This window comes from Tinamus guttatus, unplaced genomic scaffold (assembly GCF_059628265.1).
Source record: "Tinamus guttatus ecotype Peru unplaced genomic scaffold, ASM5962826v1 Tinamus_guttatus_pri_ptg000263l, whole genome shotgun sequence".
NCBI lineage: Eukaryota > Metazoa > Chordata > Aves > Tinamiformes > Tinamidae > Tinamus > Tinamus guttatus.
In genome coordinates, this window is record NW_028288797.1 from 35,705 (window position 1) to 55,628 (window position 19,924).

The following is a 19,924-nucleotide window of genomic DNA, read 5'->3' on the forward strand; positions in this document are numbered from 1 at the left end:
TCCTTTTCCTCAGCATTGTGGCAGTAGGACCTGGTCTAATGCACATCCTATTCCTGCTTCCCCTTCTGCTTGTTCTGTTTCCACTGGTTTTACAGCAACTTTTATTATTCTAGCCATTTGAGAAAAAAATATCTCATCACTCTGCTAGACAGGGATGGGGCTAAGGGTACGAAGATGTTCTCCTCTTTGTTCCCCAAGGCCCAGTTAGAAACAAATCCAGTCCTCCTGAAACCCGAATCCAGAATGTGTAGAAACAAGACTTGCTTGTAAGGGGTTCCTGCATTTCACTGGTTGAAATGCAGTGGTGCCAGTCAAATTTCTATATTTCTTAAACAAAAAGCTCTGAAACATCAACTGCATAAGAATAAGGGTACAAGATTTTTTTTCGTAGCATTTTTCAAGAGAATCATTGTAATTCAATGTGGATTTACATGCCATCGAAATACCACTGGAATACTGTCTCATATAAATGGACTGAATGTAGAAATTTGGAGCAAAAATTTTCTGCTTGTCACCCTGAAGGGTGACATTGTCCACACCCTGAAGGTGTGGAAAATGATGGTTCTGCTTTGAATCTTTGTAACTAACTGCTTGGTTAATCCATGATACATCAGGAAATCCCTCATTCCCAGTTTCTGTCCATCACGTTTTCAGAAACGATCCAAAGCAAAGTTTGAGGCAGGATTCCTTCGTCTCATCAGAGGTCGTGGGCAGTGGCCCTGCTTTCTGTTTCAGGGGCCATCATAGAAAGAAAGGAAAGGACAAAGGAAGTATGGATTTCCAGATCACATTGAGGCTGTATATGTCACTTATAGATCATTTTAAACCCATACTTGAAAGTCTATGTAAGTATGTATTTCTCTGCTTTAGCTTAGAGATATGGTGAATGTCCTCTGCTAAAATCAATTGTAGAACTCAATGATTAGAGCAACAGCAAGAAATCATTGATTCATTAAGTTAGAAAATAAATTTATTTCCTATAGAGACTCTGCCTAACAGGAAATCAGAAATGAGATTGCTTAATTTATTTGCAGCCAGCATTTTCTGGAATTTTCTATGCAGTCCACAGAAACTTTGCATTAAAGAGGGTCTCTCCTGACTTTTAACTTCCAAATATAGAATGTTCCATGTCAATTCTGAGACTGAAAGAATATCAGAAGATGAAAAGAGTAATTTGTTTGTTTCTCTTGAAAAGGTGCAAGTCACTGTGAGTTACTATGAATGTAAGATTCAGGGATGATTTGCTTACTTTTTGTAAATTATCAACAATGTGCATTTTTATCTTCTGTAATATTTTCTAGAGATTTCAGTGACTTGCTCAGATTGGCGCTTAAGCAAAGCTTCTTTTTGATATAGATGTAATTACATTTGATAAGTGGAGATAGACAGCATTTGCCAAGTTCACAGAGAAAACTCATAAGGTGAATGTTAAGTCTAGTTAGACTTTTGCTCTTCTTCCCAAGTTATGGTTGTGTCTTCTAAGTACAATAGGAAAAAACAAAACAGAGTCCCTACAACCATTTTCCATATGGTAGCTACCTTTTTTATTCAGGGTCTGCAGAAGAGCAATTGCATTCCAGTGTAGAAATGGTCTTTTAGCTCCTCAGTGGGAAGAAGAGCAATTCCTGCTTTCCACATCTAAATCCTAGAGCAAGCCTACTTGACATAACTATTGTAAACGATTAGTGTAAACAATTGCAAATGTCAGTCAGAGCTTACTCCTCCTGACTGCTCAGGTAGGATTTATCGGTATTCATCGTTAACATTTGTGGGTTCATGTTTTGACACATTCAGTCTATCCAGGAAGAGTTCAGCTGGACCACTGTGATTTAACATACAAATATTCCTCGAGCATTTGCATGTTTTTCCTCATATCTCATGAAGAATCTTGTCCAGTAAATATGGCACTGCTGAGATAAAATTTTGAATTTTTTTATCTCAGCGCATATACACACAGGTAATTAAATACTGCTGGAGAGGAGCCAAATACTTTTTCTCTCAGTCCTCAGGTTCTTTACACTTGTTTACATGACCTGAATTTGTCTATTAAGCTCCAAAACATATGTAGCCAGATTTTGTTTGCTTCATGTTTGTTTTTAGCAGGAAGATTCACATGAGTTTAAAAAGAAGGAATCGAACAGACACATCGTTTCAACAAGAAATATTTTTTTTCTTGTTTTAATCTTTACATTTATTTATTTCACTGTACTTTCTTTACTAGATGTCACAAAGAGATACTGATTATAGATGAGTCTACAAAATTGTATTAAGAGGCCCATGTTCTTTTGTTTTTTCAAACGAATTTCTCATAGGCAAAAATAAACTTGATACATCTAGGTAAACCCCAAAATATGAACTGCTGATTCTGACAAGTACAGATGCAGGCTTTAAATGTGATGCAGTCATAGCAGCAATGTTGTTTTCAATGTAAATTTATGACATTTTTTATTATTTGTGGCAGTTTTAAAATATATAGCCCTAGCAGAAGAAGTTCTCTTTCTCATGGTTTGTGACAATGAACACTTGTAGTGGGAAGAGAATTCCAAAAGTAATTGATTTTACTTTTTGAGGTTGATTTTATCCTTGTTATGTCTCAACCCAAGTTTTCTCTCAAAGCAAAAGGAAATGGTTCAGTAGAACCAGACAAGCTGGTAATAACTTTGCATTTGCACTCTCAAACACAATTTCCCACCCTCCCTTCAAAGACAACTGAGAGACTCAGTGTTTCTTCCCCTCGCCATTAAAACCAATATCTTCAATCACACCGCACAAATGATTTGGCAGAAATTACCCATTAATTTTGGTTAGGTGTTATAGGATTTCAAGTCCTTTTGGAAAGATGGAGCACAAAAATCTATATCAAATAAAGGTGTAACATTAAAATATGTGTCCTGCCAAAGCCTGGAAAGAAGCTTACATTTTATATATTTTGGCAGAGCTCAACTTATTTGTTAATCTACAGGAACAATATCATCTTCACTTCATGATTTAAAAACTGTTAGTCTCTCCCAATTACTCTATTTAAAGTTCATAATCTAGATTTGGTGACCTCAAAATTGTATGTCTTTTTTTTTTAACTGAAATATTAGGGAGTTCTTGACAAGATCGGGGAGGTGCTGAGCACATTGAAATATGTTGGTTAGAAAATTCTGATGAGTTTGTGTGAAAGTATGATTTATTTTTGTTGAGCTATAAGTCTGTTGTCCAGGTCTGAATTAATTAATCCAACATCCATGCTGAAGTTAATGTAGAAAAAAAAGAGAGGGACCTATTTGGGATACCCCTCTTAACAAGAATCACTCTTTTTTTTTTTTTTTTCCAAACTGCTATAGATTGAGCAAACAGTGTTTATTCAAATCAGTCAGTCAGTCAGCGGCTTTCTAGGTGAGCCTTGTTCCATGCATATATTGCACTTTACAGCACCAACACATAACTCTCCTGGTCGTAGCCAAAATTAAAACTGGGACTTTTCAGTTTCTGTCTTTTCCTGCACTCTGACAAAATTAGACTTGTTTATTGATTGTCATCACATATAAGACGCTCAGGGAGATTTAGTGACTTGTCATTTAAGAAAACAGCAGCTAAGGATTCAGAACTTCACAGAAGTTCACCTTGAGATAATGCTTGATATGGCAGAGGTCAACTATTGTATAAAAGCAAAAGTATATTTATTTTAATACTTGAGTCCCTTAGAGAAGAGGAAGCAGTAAGAATACAGTAGGAATATAGAAATCTCACACTAACATGGCTAATATCCATGAATAATAAATATTATATTCAGTAACCACAATGAACATTGTGTCAAACACATAAACTAAATTTATAAAGGAGTTGGCAATAACCTGAGGAGATTACAGAACCATAGAATCATAGAGCACTATACCTGCTAAACCATGTCCCTAAATGCCTCATCTACACGTTTTTTGAACACTGCGAGGGTTGGTGACTCCACCTCCTCCCTGGGCAGCCTGTTCCGATGCTTGACTACTCTTTCCATGTAGAAAGGAAATTTGGATATTTTCATTTGGTTTGGTCCCTTCAATTACTGGTTATTTTACTTTGTATTTTAGCTTGGAAATCTTAACACTTTCAGAAATCCAAAGATTTTGGATTTATTCTGAAAAATAAATGTGAAAGTAGAGTGAAAATACTTTTCAAAATTCGAAAGATATAAATTGAGGTGGTTGCCTCAAGTCTTGGTGATCATTTGAGAAAAATGTACTGAGCAGGGAGACTGAAATCTCAATTTGTTTCATATTTAATTTTGAGTAAAGGTTTTATTTACTTATTTGACATGACTGAAATGTTTTTTAGGAAGTTGTTAGGAAGTAGTTGTTCCTCTTCTATGGTTCTATCATAAACCTGAAGCCATATAAATAAGAAAATTTATTTCTTTAAAGCTTGTATTCCTCACACGCAAGACTAGATTAATGTGTTGATGTAGAGTTTATTTTGATGAACAGATTAATGCATTGTGAGAGACTGCATGCAGTAAATCTCTTAATCTGTTCCCTGAATTTCCCATTTGTGCAGCAGTAAATGTCCCAGAGATTAAAGCTTTTCTTATCACACATGGTGTTTATTTTGTTTCCAATTATAAATAACATAAAAAGGGGGGAAATGGATTTTATATGCACTTGTGACTATTAAAAGCTGTAGGAATATCATAGAATCATAGAACTAATCATAGAAGACAGAAGCAGCTGTCAAAACACCACTAGAGTTGCCTCTGGTAACGTTGATTGAGAAATGTGCTTGAGGAGGAAAAAAAAAAGGCAAATTTTCAGGTAAACTGAAAAGAGGACAGACGTCTGAGCTGAGGGGCTTTCCTTGCTTCTGTAGAACATCTAAGATGTCTTAACTGCATATTTCCCTGATTTCCTTCAAGTATGGCCTCCTTCCCCAGTTATTCTTCACTATCAATTTTGACAACTTTTCTTCCATTTTCTAGGCTCTGCTCTGCAGTGAGTTCTGCCAGTTCAACAGCCTCAACAACATCTGCGAGGGCTCAGGTTAGTCCCCACGGTCCCCTTGGCCACATCACCTTAAGGTCCCCCAACATAGCCCTTGGAGAACAGCAAAACAGATCCCAGAGAATGAAAAGTGTTTTTTCTTCTGCACTGGAGAAGGAGGACAGATACCTTTGGGATCTTAAAACTGCCACATCTCAGCAGAGACTTGGTGAAAAAGCCTAACAATTAAGAAAATATATGAAAAAAAAAAAGGGGGACTGACTTAGCACAAGTCTGAGATGTGAACTAACGCTCGTTGAAAATGAACATGCTCTTTGGTACTGCCATTCCTCCACCAAGACCAACTCCATTGCTTACACGGAGCAATCGTACAGCAAAAACTTCCTAAAGAAAAACAATGCCAGGTGAGCACTTAATGTCAGCCTGCAAAAAGTCACCAACACTCCTGCATTCTGAAGCATTAAAAATATAAAAAATAAAAATGAGCAGTTAATTTGAACCTAGGACAGCTGCAGTGTTTAACATACCTGCTACAAACAAGAACTATTCAGGCACATCATAATTAGTAAGTGGCAAATATTAGAAGTTATGGGGAAAAGATTGTTAAAACAGGTTTTAATGCCCCAGCCTTTCATGCATTCAGGTGGAAAACCCCAGGCGGCAGCGAGCGCTGAGCATTAAGTCCACATTAAGGAGCAAACTGCTTCGCTTTTAGAGTTGTGAAAACAAAAGTTAAAACTGTGCTTAAGTGCAAACCCCATCATTTTTCCACCGTGACCATCTTGCTTTGCTTTACACAGCTAATATACAGCTGCCCCGGCTTTCATAGAATCATAGAATCATAGAATGCTTAAGGTTGGAAGGGACCTCTAGAGGTCATCTAGTCCAACCCCCCTGCACGCGCAGGGTCACCTAGAGCACGTGGCACCAGACTGCATCCAAGTGGGTTTTGAAGATCTCCAGAGAAGGAGACTCCACAACCTCTCTGGGCAGCCTGTTCCAGCACTCTGTCAGCCTCACCATTGAGAAATTTTTCTTTAAGTTCCTGTGGAACTTTTGATGTTTCAGTTTCTGGCCGTTTCCTCTAGTTCTGTCGGTGGCCACCACTGAAAAGAGGCCAGTACCATCCTCCTCACTGCCTCCCTTGAGGTACTTATAGACACTGATTAGATCCCCTCTCAGCCTTCTCTTCTCCAGGCTGAACAGACCCAGCTCCCTCAGCCTCTCCTCATAGGGCAAATGTTCCAGGCCCCTGATCATCCTTGTAGCCCCACGCTGGACTCTCTCCAGCAGCTCCACATCCCTCTTGTACTGTGGAGCCCAGAACTGGACATAATACTCCAGATGTGGCCTCACCAGGGCTGAGTAGAGGGGCAGGATCACCTCCTTCGACCTGCTGGAGACGCTCTTCTTAATGCACCCCAGGATCCCATTGGCCTTCTTGGCCACGAGGGCACACTGCTGCCTCATGGTCAACTTGTTGTCCACCATGACACCCAGGTCTTTCTCTGCAGAGCTGCTCTCCAGAAGGTCAGTCCCCAGCCTGTACTGGTGTCTGGGGTTATTCCTCCCCAGGTGCAGGACCTTGCACTTGGCCTTGTTGAATTTCATGAGGTTTTTCACCGCCTAGTTGTCCAGTCTGAGTCTGTCCAGGTCCCTCTGGATAGCAGCGCAGCTCTCTGGGGTATCAGCTACTCCTCCCAGTTTGGTATCATCAGCTGAGGGAGCACTCTGTGCCTTCATCCAGGTCATTGATGAATAAATTGAACAGGACTGGGCTGAGGACTGACCCCTGGGGGACCCCGCTAGCTACAGGCCTCCAACTAGACTCTGCACCGCTGATCACCACCCTCTGAGCTCTGCCATCCAGCCAATTCCTAATCCACCTCACTGTGCACTCATCTATCCCACACTTCCGGAGCTTGCCCAGGAGGATGTTGTGAGGGACGGTGTCAAAAGCCTTGCTGAAGTCGAGATAGATGACATCCACCGCTCTCCCCTCATCTATCCAGCTGGTCATTCCATCATAGAAGGCTATCAGGTTAGTCAAGCAAGATTTCCCCATGGTGAATCCATGCTGACTGCTCTTGAGCACCTTCTTGTCCTCCATGTGCCTGGAGACAATGGCCAGTATGAGCCGTTCCATCACTTTTCCAGGGACAGTGGTGAGGCTCAGTGGCCTGCAGTTGCCTGGGTCCTCCTTCTTGCCTTTTTGAAGACTGGTGTGACATTGGCCTTCTTCCAGTCCTCCAGCACCTCCCCCGTTCTCCAGGATCTTTCAAAGATGATGGAGAGCGGCTTAGCTATGACCTCCGCCAGCTCCTGCAGCACTCTGGGGTGCATCCCATCAGGGCCCATGGATTTGTGGGTATCGAGGTTCCTTAGGTGCTCTCTGACCCAATCTTCCTCTACCCAGGGCAAGTCTTCCTCTCTCCAGGCTTCTTCTCTTGTCCCTAGGGCCTGGGACTCTAAAGGGCTGCCCTTGGTAAACACCAAAGCAAAGAAGGCATTCAGCAACTCTGCTTTTTCTGTGTTATTCGTAACCAGGGTGCCCACCCCGTTCACCTGCAGACTCATGTTTTCCCTGATCTTCCTTTTGCTGTTAATATATTCGAACAACTTTTTCTTGTTATTTTTAACGTCCCTTGTCACATTGCGTTCTAAACGTGCCTTAGCTTTCCTTGTCGCATCTCTGCATTCCCTGACAACGTTCCTATATTTCTCCCAGGGAGCCTGTCCTTTTTTCTGTGTACTGCTGCCTTCTGCTCGAGCATTGCCACAAGCTCCTTTCTCATCCGCACAGGTCTCCTGCCCCCTCTGCCTAACTTCTTACACACAGGGATGCACTGTTGCTGGGCATGGAGGAAGTGCCACTTGAAAACTAACCATCTCTCTTGGGCCCCCCTTCCTTCTAGAGCTCTAGCCCGTGGGATTCTTCTGAGGAGGTCTCTGAAGAGGCTAAAGTTGGCCCTCCTGCAGTCCATTGTTGCAAGTCTACTTACAGCCCTGTCTCCTCCTTGTTGGATCCTGAACTCCACCAACTCACGGTCACTTCAGCCCCCCACCTTCACATATCCTATCTTCCCCCTCTCTATTTGTTAGTATGAGGTCCAGTAGCCCACCTCGTCGGCTTCTCTACAACCTGCGTCAAGAAGTTATCATCGATGCTCTGCTGGAACCTCCAGGACTGTTTTTGCCTGGCTGTGTTGTCCTACCAGTTGATGTCGGGGTAGTTGAAGTCCCCCATGAGAACCAGGGCCTGTGACTGAGAGGCAATATCCAGCTGACCATAGAAGGCCTCATCAACCTCCTTCTCCTGGTCAAGTGACCTGTAGCAGACACTCACCACAGTGTCTCCAGCACAGTGTCTGCCTGCCCTTTAACCCTTACCCACAAGCTCTTTATGCCCACACATCTCCCAAGCGCTGTCTCGCACTAATGTTTTAATGCTCAAGCCAGCAGAAATAGTTAAGAGCCACATTCGGTACTTGAGGTTTCGGGAAGTTCTTTCTCTCTCTCTCTCTCTTTCTCTCTCTCTCAAATACGCAACATCCACACAAAATACATAGTTAAAAATAACACATTCATTGCAGATGGCCATTTTTCCATCTCAACTCATAAGAAAACCACCAAGCTACCACCTTGCACCTGAACTGCCCTCTAACAAAACAGAAATGTCTCCCCAAAATGATGCTCAAACAGCCCCAGCTTCCTGCCCGGACACCTTGTCCCCACCGGCTCCCAGGCCACTCACCCACCCCAGCCTTCTCCTCCTCCTGCTCCTCTTCTCCTCCTGGTTTCTCATTGACACGGACAGATCCACAACTTTTTTTGATCGGGTTGCTTTGTTGGATTTCAACCTCCAATGTGAGGAAGCGCTCCAGCACCTCAGAGAAAAGGCCTTAAGAAATAAATCTTCTGACTTGAACAATGGTATGTGGGCTTGCTCATACATCATACCAAAAAACACCTGGACCACTTTGCCAAGATTTAAAGATAAATTGGATCTTGACAATATTCAACCATTTCAGCCCAACTTGTGAAACTTTTGAACATGCATTATACATTATGAATGTTTCTAATCCAAACACCATTGAAATCAGTTCAATCATTTTGCTCTGAATGAGACTGTCTGGGACAGAATAGGGTATTCCATAAATATAGTCAGTGATTGTCAGTTTGGCACAGGTTGGAATGACAGCAGGTATTACAGGTGCCTTTCTGCCAGGTTAGCCAGGTTCACCAGCTTTAAAGAAAGCATGCAGAGACTGAGCCTGACCTGATGCGAGTAGCTGACTCAAGGCATAAGACATTCATATCTGCTCTTTAACCAGGTATAATCTAACTTCTTTCCTTGATGCCCATTGGAATGGTACACTCAATGAATCTCTGTCCAGGATGTGGTTCTCAGACTGAACATGCAAACACTACCACAGGGATATTTAATGAACTGGTTTGATATTTGGAGGGCAAATGTTCAGGTGGTGAATCACTGACCTCTGTGTGCATGCTGCCAAGCTTTAAGTAGGTGAACAGCATCTAGGAATCATTCCTGGGTGCAATAACCTGATTAATTTATTTTATTTCATATCAGCGTATGCGAACCCTGATTTCACTTAAAAAAATCAAAACTCTTTTATCTCTTTTCTTACTGCTGATGGTTTTTTATATCCTGTTATCAGTCTTATGGACAATTTTCCTAGTCTTGTTACTACTACTACAAGAACTTGATTGCACTAATTTCTTAGATTTCAGAGCTGCCACGATGCTCATCACCTTTCACTCCACTCTTTCCTCCTAAGACTGAATCAATATTTCCATCTCCTATACCAAGTGGTTAAAAGAAGACCAAATCTCTGATTTAATAAAAAGACTCTGAAGAGTCTTGCCAAGACCTCATTTTGTGTCTGTCATTGGAAATGTAACCTCATTACTAGTCTATTATTTTAACAGTTGTTTCAGGAAGTTCACTGTAAATGATAGCCACTTGTTTGCTGGTTCTGCTTATGAGAATAATACGTGAATCTCATATAAACTATGTAACTTAGTTTATTGTCAAGGCAACATCACGATTTATGAGATTTGAAAAGATATCCCACCAGTCTGAAATATCTCTACAAAATGTAACAAAAGATTTTCATTTTCTTCATTTAATTGTTGACCCATGAGACATATGCAAAGTGACTTCTGCTTTTTAAAGTTACTAACTGACAGCACAAAAAAGGGTCTTCAAAAGGGAGAATCCTTCTCCTCATCCCTTTTTAAGTTTTATGATGAACCTCATATATTATGTAGACTATTTTTATTCACTGCTTGGAAAATGTCATATGACTTTATTTCAAATCTCCAAAGGTAATAACTTGCGAAAATATATTTTTCTCCCAAATAAGATAATTTCCAAACCTTCACAGTAAACTATGCAATAATTTTTTTTTCCTGTATCTTTTCATGCCTCTTTTGTTTTTCTTTGTTATGGACAAAACAGTAAAAGCAAATCTCTATGTGAGGGAAGAAGAAAACAAGGAGCATTAATGGAAGTTGTTTTCTGCAATCCTCCAATCTACTATCACTGGGGAAGGAGGAAGAATATTTTCTTCCTGAAAAATAGGAACAGTGATTCTTCATATTCTTTTGAATGAAAAGCTGTCTATAATTGCCAATGCATTTGGCAATTATAGAAACTGTTGTCAAGGGAAGTTATTCCTTTGTTTTCCCTCTAACGTCATTAGTTTTTGATGGAGAGAAAGAGAGAAAATATATGCACACACAATATGACATAGATTGAATGCACTATAGATTAACTGTATAGATGAAAAGATAAATTAATCCTTTTTCCCCAATGATCTAATACTCTTTCCCTTCCAACTACATCTCTTTCATTAGTGTTTATGTCTGCTGTATTGTCCTGCAGGCAACACCAAAAAATAAGAACTAAAAATCTTTCTTTCACGTAACGTGAAGTGTCTGAATTTTTGTATGTTCTAAATTTCAGAAAACTAGAAGCCTGTTTGTCCTTGTGCTACAGCTATTTTTGAATGGCTCTACAGACTTCACTTTATAAAAAGAGCTTTGTCGCACTTCAGGAAAGAGATCCTGCACCCCTCCATCTGATATCTGCTACACCACCTTGCCTGCAAAGGAACAACCAAGGTCGCTTTCAAGCATCTTTTTCAGCCTGTGTCTCCTGGGACTTTCTTAACCTTTTTTAATTCCCCCAGTAGTCAGAGCCATATGGACCTGTTCAAAACAACAAGCTGCTTGGCAACTACAATAATCTGCTGCTGTGACCTACCTGGCTGTGAACAACAGAGTTCCTTTTCTGGGATCTGTGAGTTAACCTTAAAAATCAGCCACTATCTGCCACACAGTTTACTCAGAAGAAGGTTTGCACCAGAGAGATGAAGCTCTTTCTTACAACACTTCTTAAACAAAAAGAAAACAATAAATAGTTTGTTGAAACACATGGTAAACAGAGCAAACAGGACAAAAGGAATAAATGCATGAAATTCTGTAGGTCAATAAAAGATTTTTAGCAACATTTCTTCTCAAAATAACTAACAGATGATCAAGTATAGTTATTCTCTTGTATGTATACTTTGCAACTTTGCACATAGATTTGACACAGGACCCAGAAGGGGCCAGCATCCTTCCAGGAGTGTATCTGTAGGCAGGTAAGATCTCTCTGAGTGTTTCACAAGGTGCTAAACAGCCGGTCTGAGTCTTTTGTGTCTACAGAAAGTTGAATTCTTCTCTACATTCCATTTATTGTACTAACTTTAGTAAGAATTTAGAGATCACATGCAGACACCTAAATGTGTCTTTTCCTTGACCAAATTCTCACTCCACACATTCTGTAAAGGATCATCTGAATTTTTCCAGAGAAAACTGTGAGCACAATCAAGGAGAATGTCAATTTGTCATTCTTTCAATACTTTATTTTACATTTTTGTCTATTTTGTTATAGTAAGGAAGTTTATTTTCTATCATCTGCTTCTGAAATGTCTTGGTTCACTCCTTGTTTCCGATATATAACTGTTACACAAGTCTTTACCCACTAACCTACTTCTTAGCTTGAGTTTGAGTTTTACCACTTAATCAGAAGGTAAAATATATGTGAAGTACAACTCTGTTCTTTAGATATTCCTTTTAACAAATTAAAAATAAAACTTCCTTTAGTGTTTTGTTAGGGCAGGTCGAAATAAAAAAAAAAAAAAAAGGTAAGGTCTGTAAAAGAAGAGAAATCTGAAATTTGCAAAGTACATACCTTTCAAAAGGAAGAATGAGATGAATTATTTATGACAATTCAAAGACGTCATGCCCTGGAGCATCCACTGAAGAGGCTTATAAAAATATAAACTTTGGACACTTCACAATATAACGCTTAATTCTTCACAACATGGCTTAATTTTACTTCACAAAGTCTGTTAATCCCTGAAAAAGGATGAAGAACAGGTGCACTGTGAAAGATGGTTAAAGGATGAAGAAAATGATGGGTTTCCTAGCCAGATCTAATATAAAGATATAAGGCCATGTTTCTTTTTTCTTTTTTTTTCTTTTTTTTTTTAAAAAAAAGAAAAAAACAACTATCTGCGACAGTTCACTGGAGTAGTGGACATTCTCCTGAATTATATAACAGAAAGAAAGAAAGTAATAGTCATGGCATAGTGATATGCTCCATTCCATAATCTACTATTTTATTAATTCAATAGGAAAAGCTGTCTAATGGCTTTGAATGGCTTGAGAGGCAAGTAAACATAACAAAAGCTTTTTTTTTTCCTTTCTGTATGACAGAGTATGAGTGTGATTCATAGTTGCACTAGGAGAAAGAGAAAGCATCTTTTTCACCCAGCAGTCTGCTGCGGCTGTGCATGGTTAATTTATGCTTCTCAGGGTTTGAACAATCTTGTTTCAGGAGGTGCAGAAACATTTCTTTTCCTACATTATCTCAGTCTTCTATGAGAGAATAACAGAGACTAAAGGGAAAGAGCAGGCAGGAAAAGTCTCCCGTATAGTCTGTATATGGACAAGGTGCAAGAGCACATGAGAGAAAAAGCCGAACAGTGGACAGATGTGAATGTGTGTTTTTATCTTAAAGAGCTGAATTGCTGAATTTAATTTTCTTGGTAGTTTATTTATTTAATCACTAAGCAATAGCTTCCTCTTACTTTTTTTTTTTTTTTTCCTTCCTCCGCTCTCCCCCTTGTTGTTTACAGAGCACATTGTTGCCCTAGTTTAGATTCTGGCTGCTTTAATTCCTTATATTTCTTAATGGTCTGTTTTTTTGTTATTTTTGTTTTTTTCTTTTTAAGTTTCTGTACACATACAATACAAATATTAGCCCCATTTAAGTATACTGTTTTCAAAATAATCTTTTCTTCCCTTACTGTCTGATACGCAGATAGGAAGTTTGCCTATTTTTTTCTGTTTGAACCCTATGACTGAATGAATGCAATGCTTTATTTTTGTTCTTAAATAACCTGCATCATTAACAATATTACATTTTCATTATGATACCAAAAAGTTACTAAAAAAGTTCATAGTAAAGCAAGTCCTTATCAGTGAATCTTAAATACAGAACCTTCTGGAAGAGATGTAGTTTGCAAGACATCCTCTGTGTTATCACAAGTGCTAAAGAGAAGAGCGGTGGCGCTGGAACAGTTTGGGAATTAGCATTGTAATTGGCCAGAGGTAAGTACAGGGCTGCAGTCTGAGCCTGATAATACTCGAAGTAACCAAACACCAAAAATGACACCGAGGCCTTTTCTAAAGAAAAAAGTAGACAAAAACACTCTGATAAATGCTGTCAAGGCCTTTGTTCAAGAATGTTCACCTAGATAAAAATAGTCCTGAATGTTCCTGTTGGTAGGATTATTATAGCATATTTTTATTTACCAACATGGAAAATATTTTAAGGAGCTAAGTTACATTATCAGTGAGTATTGCCTTGCAAAGCAAAGTGTGTATGATTGTGTTAAATTTCTTCCCTTTTTTTTTTTCTTCTTTCCCTTTCAGATTATGTTTCACAGCCACAGACCTCAGATTTGTTTTCTTGTACAGTCTGGTATTTCTGCAGGCAAGCAAAGTGACTTTAAGGTATTTGTGTGATTGATATACCAAATACACACTTAGGGGAATGAATGATGGAGAAAGAAAAGGGCAGGAAACTTCTAAGAAAAGAAGATACCCAAAAAATCAGACAAGAAGTAAAATTTTTTTGACGCTTTGGATTATCTCCGTGGAATCAATGCTCATTTATAGGTCTGATGCAGTCGTTTGTGCTTGAAAAGCCAATTTGAAAGTTAAGAATATCTTTCTTTTTGATCCTTGATCCTTATTAGTGGTGATTCTCAAATCACTGTATATCACATACTTGAATTGCCCTCCTCCTGAGAGCAAGGGAAATTATATATCAAAAATAGATATATTCTGGTCAAGAATCAGGGAGGAAAAGGGAGGAAAAGGGAGGGAGGAAAAGGGAGGATCTCTGTGCTGAGAAAACAACCCTAAACAGGTGGTTAATTAGCAGGATAAAAGCTCAAGGCAGTCACTTGATGAATGTTTTACAGGATATCACTACTATCCACTGTGAAAATGGTAAGTAAAGTTTGGAACAGAAAATAGAGGTGAACAGCCCTGAGCTGGGAATAATAATCTTACTTTTGTCCTTTTGTTTGTCATAAGGAGAATGTAACTTGCAATGCTGTGGGATTAAAATAATTTGTCTTGTTAGAATAACAGCTGGACAGCTTGAGTCCCTTTCTTACATAACTTGAAGTAATTTACTGAAAGACTAAATGGACTTTAACAGTGGATTGAGACTCAGGACTTGACTCCTGATCTGCCCACAGTATTATGCTGCAAGTCTCTTAGAAATTAATTTCTTTGTAATTGTTTTTGATGACAGATCATGAAATTTTCATTCTGTAGCCAGAAAATTTCTGGAAGGTACTAATAGTCTTTACTATCTCCTTTTATGCAGTACTTCTAGATATAGTTGGTGAAATGGAAATTTTAATACTAAAAAATGTTAGAAGTTGGAATAAGTTAATATAATGAGAATATCTGCAGCATATGTATATACTTAAACAAATTACATTTAAATTCATATCTGAAGTGCTGAGTATGGAACAACAAAGCCAAACAGCTTTTCTGCACTTAACAGTAGACAAAAGGCACCGTAACTTTTTTAATTGCAAGGAGTATTTTCCTTCCATCTCTTCATTTCATGGGTTCCCTTTACTTTTTTCTATTTTCTTTCCATCTTCTCTAATTTATTTCTTACCACTTCCCCCCCCGCCCAAATTTTCATTCTGCATTGCATTATGAACAAAGAATAAGCCCAATCTGCAAATCTACAATATGAAATATGTTCAAAATTAAGCAGCACAGATATGTTAAATCCTCCTTTAAGTGGATTTACTTTGGAAGTGAGGAACATTACTGTAAGGACATGGGTTTATTCTTGCCTTCCCTTTATCTTCAGTGCATCAGACAATCACTGGTCAACACTTGCAAAGACTGGCTTATTCCCTTGATGTAGTGTATAATTCACATGCCAAATTTAATTTTAAAATTTACTGGAAAATGCACTACAATGGTAAAGTTTCTCAGATTTATTTTGGGGGTTGGTTTTGATTTGTGCATATTGTGAAGAGTTGGTCTGTAAAACCTCTTCCTTAGAATTTCCTCTTTCTGAAAGAAGCATGCTTTGCTGTTGAATCTGTTCATCTTATACTTTAGATACACACATGCACACACACACATAGAAGAGAGTGTATATTTCAATATACTTGAACCAATTCTATGCAACCTGCTATTTAGACTTTCTCTTAAAAAATGGAGTCTCCCCCAGCTACTCTGGGCTAACCTTTTCCTAATTAGTGTTGAGGTTTATTGGAGTTCCACACAGCACTCTAGAAATTTTCTGTACTTTTCAGTTTTTCTTTCTTCTTTAGTAAATTAAGTTAGAAAAACTTGCATTACTGGTAGCTCAAACTTACAGTCCAGTGTAATAATAATAATAAAATCTAATGAAATATCCAGTTTAATTGAGCTGAAATATGTGCTTAGCATCTTTCATAACTTGATTTCTAACATCAAAATCTTCCTGCTTGACAGGGAAAGCTAACGCAAATGACATTTTATGACTGTTCCCTTTCTAGTTATTTTATCTTACTCTGAAAGACTCCTTGAGGCTTTCTTGTAGGAATTATATATTATGTATATTATAATTTATTATAATATGATTTATGTATTATATAAAATGTATTATAAGCAATATGTAATAAATATTATCTCTACACCATTTCTATGCTTGCATGATATAAATGTTTAAATTTATAGAGAGATCCTGTGACATATAATGATACAAATGACAAATTACTCCCAATTAAAATTCTTCACTTTTTTTTCATTTGTGATTTGAAGAAATTATGGCTCTCGTACGCTCCCTCTGACTTCCCCTGGCAGGTTAGCCAAAGCTATTCCATAAAGACTTGATTTGCTTTCCAGCCCTCTAAGAATATAGGTTCTTGACACCTTGATGATGTTTTGTTCTTCACTGTTTAAATTCTGTCTGTACAAAATTGAATGTATTATTCATCTGGTTTCTTATTTTCTTCCTGTGTTGGGAATAATGCTTTCTAAACCTTGTATTTCATGCAACAGTGCAAAATTCAAATACCTGGTCAGATCTGAATAAGTCTCTTTTGCCTGCTCAGTTTGTTCAGCATGCTTATATCCTGGGCATGTTTTTATGCAGAACTCTTCATTTCTATAATGACAGTTACAATGTCACAGACACCTGGCATAACAATCCTGTAGAGGACATTCGAGTCCAGGATACTGGTTAGATAACACTGACATTATCTGTAGGCTTAATTCATGTTGCATTGCTCGGTTCTTCCCATCCAGCTGTACCCTTAAGAAGGCTGCTTAGCCTGCTTTGGGGGTATTTGAATGGTATTTGAACACTTTGACAATCAGACTAACTTATCTTAACATCGCTATAATAAAGTTTCCACAGGTGTGGTCTGGCCTGCTGCTGAAAACAGAAATATTGCTGATGTTGGAAAATGAACAAGAGCCTACTTTCCTTTGATTTGTTTCTAGATGTGGCAATATCTCTTACTCAAATCCAAGCACTGAAATAGCATTTGTCACACACCAGAGTACGATATTGATCCCAGGTATGGAATTTGGATCAGTCACAGTGAATTGCTAAGCTCCATGGTGTCTATGTAGATCACAGAATCGCAGAATGGTTGAGGTTGGAAGGGACTTCCAGAGATCATCTAGTCCAATCCCCCTGCTCCAGCAGGGACACCCAGAGCACGTGGCACAGGGTGGCATCCAGGCGGGTTTGGAAGATGTCCAAAGAAGGAGACTCCACAACCTCTCTGGGCAGCCTGTTCCAGGGCTCTGTCACCCAATCGCAGGTTTCAACTCCTGTCCCCACTGTTAATAGCTTTACTTGTGGAACGGAGCAATAAAAGAACTCCAAGTAAAGATTTAGAAGCTGCAATGACACCTAATTCTAAGTTTCTCCATCTCTCTAATGATCTTCTCTCACATTTTAGTGGTGACATATTCATCAGTCATCAGCTCGTAAAAAATCTTGGTAAAAATTGTTATGCAATTTCATTAGTCTGGCTAGGCTTAATTAACAACACAATGGAGCCTCTGGCTTTTCAGTGGAATTAGGCTTTTGCTGCTTAGATTTTTTTCTTTTTAAAGCACATATGAAGAAAGGGGGGAAAAAAATCCATCCACCTTCTCGATCTTCTGTGCAAAATTCTCTCAGTAGAAAGATTTGATGATTTTTCTTTCCGAGGAATTCAAAACAACATTAGTGAATCTATTTTGAATTCATGTTCGACTAGTCGATGCCCTAGGTTACAGGAGTAGTTTTGCTGCATCCTGTGTGTGTATTGTAAATATTCTTTTTGTAACTGTCTTTACCAAACCTTGCAGGGTTTACAGCAGTCTGTATTCAGTGTTGTTCTGTTAGGATTAAGGATACCTAAAGACTGATAACACTGGCAGAATTAAATTTTCCAGCAATCTGGCTGCCGGGATCCTGATGCAGTATCTCAGTATACTGTATGGACTTGCTGTCGAATGGTTATGAGACCTACATTTTAGACCTTCACAGTAACATACATATTGGAAAAATCTTTATTCAATTTTGACAGTTTTGGCATCCACAATTTGTGGTTATTTCTCTATAAAACATAATGTATTATATATAATAATACAGACTTGAAGACTGGGATCTCAGATTTCTCCTCTTTTTTTTATAGTCACAGTTTTTCCTAATTAAACCCACAGTGTTTGAACCTACCTAGAACTGTCCTGTATAATTTGCACTCTAGGGTACTTGTGTCTTTTGATTAATTTGATGGTTACCTGCTTCCTTGATCTGCTGTTTCTCTTAACCTTTTCCATTTAAAGGGAGACTAGGACATGTAAAGATGTCTAATTTAGCTATCAATTATACCTGGCTTCCCTCAGTTCCTGCAGAGTCCTGATTCCTCATTAATCTCTCTTTCATCTTGACCTTTATTCCTTCCCTAGGTGTTGATCCAGAGAAAGGATCTTTGGGCAGAGATGCTGAGGCCTCACTGAATTGTGAATATGGTCCCACCGAGGCCCAGGGAAGCTGCTAGTGCTGCAGCATGGCAACATGCACAGACTTCTTTAAGATGATTTTCGTCTTCAGTGACCAGAGTGTTTTATATATATGTATAAAATCTTAGATTATAGAAATCATGTATTATCTGTAATAGAAATAATTCTATATCATATAGACAGTATTTGATTTTTGTATCATTTGAACAGTGAAAATATACAGAATTGCTTCTGCCATAAAATGATAAGATGGTGAGCAATTGTCACGGAACGAGTAGTGGTGGGAGTGAGTGACACAATGTACTTCACTCGTGTGAAAGAAATAGTAATAAGTTTTATTGATATGGACAATGGTTTCACAAGCTTCTGTGGCAAGGTCACATTTATTGCATGGAGGTTCAAGATAATGCACGGAATTATCAAGAACACCCTCCCTTTGAGTCATGGGGTTCAGATTGCTTTCCAAACTCCTTCTGAGAGGAGTCTGGTGCAGCTGGATCCTATCCTAGTCCCAGACCTGGCCAACAGTTTATGACTAAGGAAATTTGTGCACAGTTATGTTTACAAGTTTAAAAAGAGAGACAGAGGGATTGCTATAATCACTTACCACAAATTTGTTGTGGGAAGGATCTCTCAGCCCCGGGGAATATCCTTGAGAGGCATTCCTGCTCAAGGGGAGATGCTGGCGTGTAGCCCATTGCAGTGCAAGGAGAACTCAATGGTCCCTCAGGCTGTTCCCGTATTTATGGAATAAGATAATTGACTTATAGTCAGTCATTCAATTCAGAAATGACTGTTGGCTGGTGTACTCACAGTTAGCCTTATCTACACATCAGGATGCAGCCATCAGGACTGTTATTAATGGTTAATGTCTGAGTGGGGGAGGAAATCAGGGAGGCAACTACCAGGATCAGGTAATGTGGTAGGTAACACCTGAACAGGGCTACGTGTGAGAAGTCAGGTTGAGCTGGGGAAGGGGCATATCTGTCACAGCAGTGCCTCAGTACTCTGGATTTAGCATTGAAAGGAAGATTTGAAAGCAGCGTAGCATACCTCAATTTAAATCAGATATACACTGGAAAACACTACACTTCCTGGATACACTGAAATATCTGTGGATGTTGGAAATCCTTGTAATATGATTTGACATCAAATAATTCTCCATAAAAAAATGATTTAAAGTTTGGGGATGCATCAGAAATAATTATATGTTCGTTTTTTGACAAAATAACAACATACCTTCAGAAATCAGACAGATTTTCTTCAGAGGAAAGGAATATTTACTCAGAAAATTCCATTTATAGTGATGCTCCGTTTTTGGC